This window comes from Mytilus trossulus, chromosome 2, assembly GCF_036588685.1.
Source record: "Mytilus trossulus isolate FHL-02 chromosome 2, PNRI_Mtr1.1.1.hap1, whole genome shotgun sequence".
Classification (NCBI taxonomy): Eukaryota; Metazoa; Mollusca; class Bivalvia; order Mytilida; family Mytilidae; genus Mytilus; species Mytilus trossulus.
Window position 1 is genome coordinate 69,137,300 of NC_086374.1, and position 5,205 is coordinate 69,142,504.

General features: G+C 32.5%; 1 long non-coding RNA gene across 1 annotated transcript; it reads left to right on the forward strand.

Annotated features, from left to right (window-relative positions):
- On the forward strand, positions 1-3,194 carry LOC134705354 (uncharacterized). Its single transcript, XR_010105540.1, has 3 exons — positions 1-69; positions 2,064-2,166; positions 3,059-3,194. It is a non-coding gene; the product is annotated as an uncharacterized LOC134705354 (long non-coding RNA).
- Positions 3,195-5,205: the final 2,011 nt, after the last annotated feature.

Below are 5,205 nucleotides of genomic sequence, written 5' to 3' on the forward strand. Positions count from 1 at the left end.
CTGTAACAGGGAAAGTCTGGATATCTGGTGACGAGAGAGCCAGAGTTTGCAGCGTACATTTCATTGATGGTAAACATTAAAAGCAATGCTTTATTTAAACCCTTTAAAACCTTTAAAATTTCTCCCAGTGCTTGTTATATACCTTTTTACTTCTAAAATTCAATGCCAAATCAAAGAATCCTGTATTATTTTGACGGGCACTTGCCACTTGTCTCAAATATTTGCAAATTTATGACTTAGCCCGTGCAAGCAAGTATGGGTAACTATTTATTGAAAATTTTTATCTGTGCATGGCCTTTTTTTTTCACATATAAATCTCATGGACCTGTATATTAGTGTAGACTGCACACGGACTGCCATAATTTGTACTCCGTCTCCAGTTGTGGATCATTGTATTTTGTTATTGGCATGAGGTCTTGAGGACAAGGCTATGTATGGTTTGTATTTTAATATTTTCTATCATATTCATAGGCATGATATGGTGTATGGTTTCATGTTTTATAAATGAACCTGCCCCCACACTGATCATTTTCTTTCTTGATTCTTCCTTTTTGGCCTGGGGTCTATACATGGGAAGGGGGGAAATGTACATTTTCTAGGGGAAGTGCTGCCCAAATGTTTTTCATGTTTGAACTGAGATGTACATTTTCTAGGGGAAGTGCTGCCCAAATTTTTTTCATGTTTGGACTTGGATGTACATTTTCTAGGGGAAGTGCTGCCCAATTTTTTTTCATGTTTGGACTTAGAATTTGTTCACATGTCAAGTAGTTTAAAATATCTTCCTGTTAATAAGAAAATTGTAAAATGCCATTTTGCTTCTATAACTTTGGAACAGTCTCACTTCTGGGGTAGTTTCAGCGCCGTCACTTGATGATAAAGCTGAACCTATAAATTCATAGAATATGGGGAGGGGGGTCTGTATGCACTCTGTACAATGACAAAATAGTAAGAATTCACAGATAAAGTACTATGGAAGTGCATAATATGTGTAACAATAATATTTGGTATGGTTTTAATTTTAATTGCAGATAGTATTTTTCTATGTCTGCTTTGTTGGGACGATAACTGTCATTAAAATTGATTAGCATAAGGTTCTAATAATGTATAATCCATCAAATTCAAGACTGTTATCTTCAAAATTGACAACATACATTACATTTTTCCATGTTAATTACAAACTCTTTCTGTCTTTATAGACTGCACTAATTGAAAACAGGAATTAGGGGCCAAAAAAGGGCCCAAATAAGCATTTTTCTTGGTTTTCACAAAATAACTTTAGTATAAGTTAATATATATGAAATTTTAACACAAGGTTTATGAACACAAAAGGAAAGTTGGGAATTTGATTTTTTTTTGTCATATATTGGTATGACGTTGCCTCCGAAGACTTGTTTTTCCCCACTCTAACTTAAGTATAGGTATATAGAAATCTATACTTGCCCCAACTGTTCAGGGTTCGTCCTCTGTTGTGGTATAAATCTGCGCCCTGTGGAGCATCTGGTTATTCTTATGTTGTCTTTTTATTGTACAGACACAGTCCAGTACTTCTTTCTCTTAATATCTGTTACAGCTAATTTCCTAATGCATGTAAAGCAAAACTTTGATTGCCTAGGCTTGCTTGCTTTGTTTGTATATTTTTTTCATACAAGCTTTGTAAACATGATTAAAATCTTTAAACATTGTATATAGGTATAGTTAAAACTGTATGTATAATATTTGATTTTAATTGGGTGTTATTCAATGATTGTACAATATATAAACAAAGCAAGCAAGCTAACTCAAGTATTGCTCTACATGCTTTAGGAATTTAGTAAATTCATAGGTTAATTTGATAATTTTATACATCATGTATAACCAAAAGGTCAACTACAAATTGTTTATGTTGGTTATTTGTTAATTTTAAACTTTTGTACTCTAGTCTTTGTCTCAAACACTACATATTTCAGCATTCTTTCAGCTATAATTATCTCTGTATCAGGAATCATAATAAATTATGAAGTTAACCCTTTATCTTGATGAATTATTGACACTAATTATGATTTATTTCCATTATATAATTTAAGGAAAATGTGATGATCCAAAAAGTCCTGATTATGTACCTTCTGTGAAAATGGGATATGGTAGTTATGGTGATAATGAAGTTTCAGCTTCTAAAAGTGTTGACAGGTATAATAAAAACAATTGACAAAGTTACACGGGTGTTCATTTGTCCGATTAAAAGAAATTATCGGGTCCATAAAATTCATATTATGTGACCAAAAAATATCTGTATTAGGACAGTTGAACATTACATGTGATGATGTGTAACAAATTTATCCTGATTTTAATTGTTATATCACATATTGTTATATTCAAATTCAATTGTTAGGACAATATCAACCAAATAAAATTAGATGTTTAATGAAAAAAAATGGAAACTATTAGGATTATAAAGCAACTGACTATTAGGTCAATGTTTTTCTCCATTGTTGAAGCATATGATAAAAAGATCATAACATGTAATCTTTCATATTGCATGTATTATCCCCCTTGGTCAATATCAGATAGGCTGATATTAAACCTAGGGCTGATAATACATGCCATTTAAAAGATGCCATGTAATAATCTGTTATTCTATCTTCTTTATCTTTGTAATAATATATTCCAATTCACAGTTTTCATTTTACATACCATTATATATGTAGTTTATAGTTTTTTGTTATCATTTTTTTTCAGATATAACAAATAGATTTGGGGAGATGTGGTGAGGGTGCCAATGAGACAACTCCCTATCAAAGTCACACTTTATAAAAGTAAACCATTATTCTGATAACAGATCATTGAATAATTTCATTGACAGTTATTTGAAAATATTAATCAATAATTAAATATAAAATACATCTATGACATACTTATTGCAAATACTTGGAAAAATTAATTCATTCATGGAGAAGCAGTTCACTAAATACTAAATTTTAAGTTGAAGTTACTTATTTGAAATTAGAAAGAAATACTTAAAATTTGTATCCAAAGTCATTCTCTTTTTAGTTTATTGAAACATTATACTATTCTGTAACAGATATAAAAGAGCTGTAAAAAGGACTGCTGATCAAAAGGAGAGGGAATGCAGATTGCAATTGGACTTTTTGATGACACCTGATGGCAAAGAAAATGATCATCTGCCTTTACAAGACTTAGACTGCAATGTGGAGTTGGAAGACAAAAATGGTACTATTCTTATGTGTTCAAAGGGTTGATTATCAATTTAGACTTGTTGCCATCAGTTTTCTATTTATTAGCACTTAATTTAAATGATGCATACTAAGTGCATATTAAAAAAAATTGTATATACATACCACGTTTCATTAAATTCATATTCGAATAGTGCAGTAGTATATTTGATGTATGGAATGATTGTAAGGTGTACATAACATTAAGAATTGAAATGGGGAATGTGTCCAAGAGACAACAACCAGACCATAGAAAAAACAACACCAGAAGGTAACCAACAGGTCTTCAATGTAGCGAGAAATTTCCGCACCCAGAGGCGTCCCTCAGCTGGACACCAAACAAATATATACTTGTTCAGTGAAAAATGATAGCCATACTAATTTCCAAGTTGTACACAATAAACTAAGATTAGAATAATACAAGACTAACAAAGGCCAGAGACTCTGCGGCAGAGTTAAACATGTTTGTGAGATCTCAACCCTCCCCCTATACCTCTAGCAAATGTAGAAAAGTAAATGCAGAACAATATGCACATTAAAATTCAATTCAAGAGAAGTCCGAGTCTGATGTCAGAAGATGTAACCAGGTTAAGCTGGCAGGTTTCATCTGACCTTGAAGACGAAACGTGTGTCTGGCGTACTAAATTATAATCCTGGTACCTTTGATAACTATTTACACCACTGGGTCGATGCCACTGCTGGTGGACGTTTCGTCCCCGAGGGTATCACCAGCCCAGTAGTCAGCACTTCGGTGTTGACATGGATATCAATTATGTGGTCATTTTTATAAATTAACATGGATTTTCTTATCCCAGGAAAAGATAACTTAGCTGTATTTGGCACAACTTTTTGGAATTTTGGATCCTCAATGCTCTTCAACTTCGTACTTGTTTGGCTTTATAAATATTTTGATATGAGCGTCACTAATGAGTCTTATGTAGACAAAACGCGCGTCTGGCGTACTAAATTATAATCCTGGTACCTTTGATAACTTCTTGACCTCATTTTAATTGTTAAGTGGTTCAAGTTAATTTTTGAGTTTTGGTCAATTTATCTAATATTATGTACAATAGGTTTACATATGTAAAGCTTTATATTTATGACTATCAATCATTTCAATTTTGAGTGAAAGTCTTTTGCCCTTATATAATTTAAGACAAGTTTCAAATATCTCTGTAAAAGAAAGATGTGTATTTTTGGTTCATTTATATTTCTTTTCATTTCAGGTACAGGAGAATTTGAAAATTACAGAACATTATTTGAAAATGCTATAAGCGAAAACAGAATACTTATAGATAGACTGCAACAGCTTCAGTTTGAAAATAATGTTATAAAAAATAAACCCCCTTATATAAGGGCTACAAGTCTATCTTTGGAGAAGACTGAAGAGACAACAAAATTTTACACTGGATTGCCGTCTTATTCATGTTTTATGTGGTTGGTGAACTTTGTAACATGTATTATACCTTCTTCTAATATTTTTAGCTCTGCAGATATACTTCTTTTGGTTTTAATGAAATTACGTTTAAATTCCCCCCATACTGATATTTCGTTTCGTTTTGGAGTTTCCCTTAGTTTGGTTACCAATTTAATTGACAGTGTCATCCCTCAATTAGCGCACAAATTAAAGTGGTTGATTCATTGGCCAAATAAAGATGACATTTTACGCTCTCGACCAGACTGCTTCAAGGAGGCCTTTCCAAGATGTGTTTCAGTTATAGATTGCACAGAAGTTTATATAGAGACTCCATCAAATTTTACTGCTAGATCATGTACTTACAGTAACTATTAGCACCACAATACAATTAAATTTTTAGTCAGTATTGTTCCGTGTGGTAGTATTTCTTTTGTTTCACGTGCATTTGGGGGGCGGACTTCAGATAAGATAATTTCACTTAAATCAGGATATCTTGACTTCATAAACCATGGAGATGTCGTACTAGCAGACCGTGGTTTTCTTATTAGAGATGAATTGGCATCAAGGGGGGCGGAATTA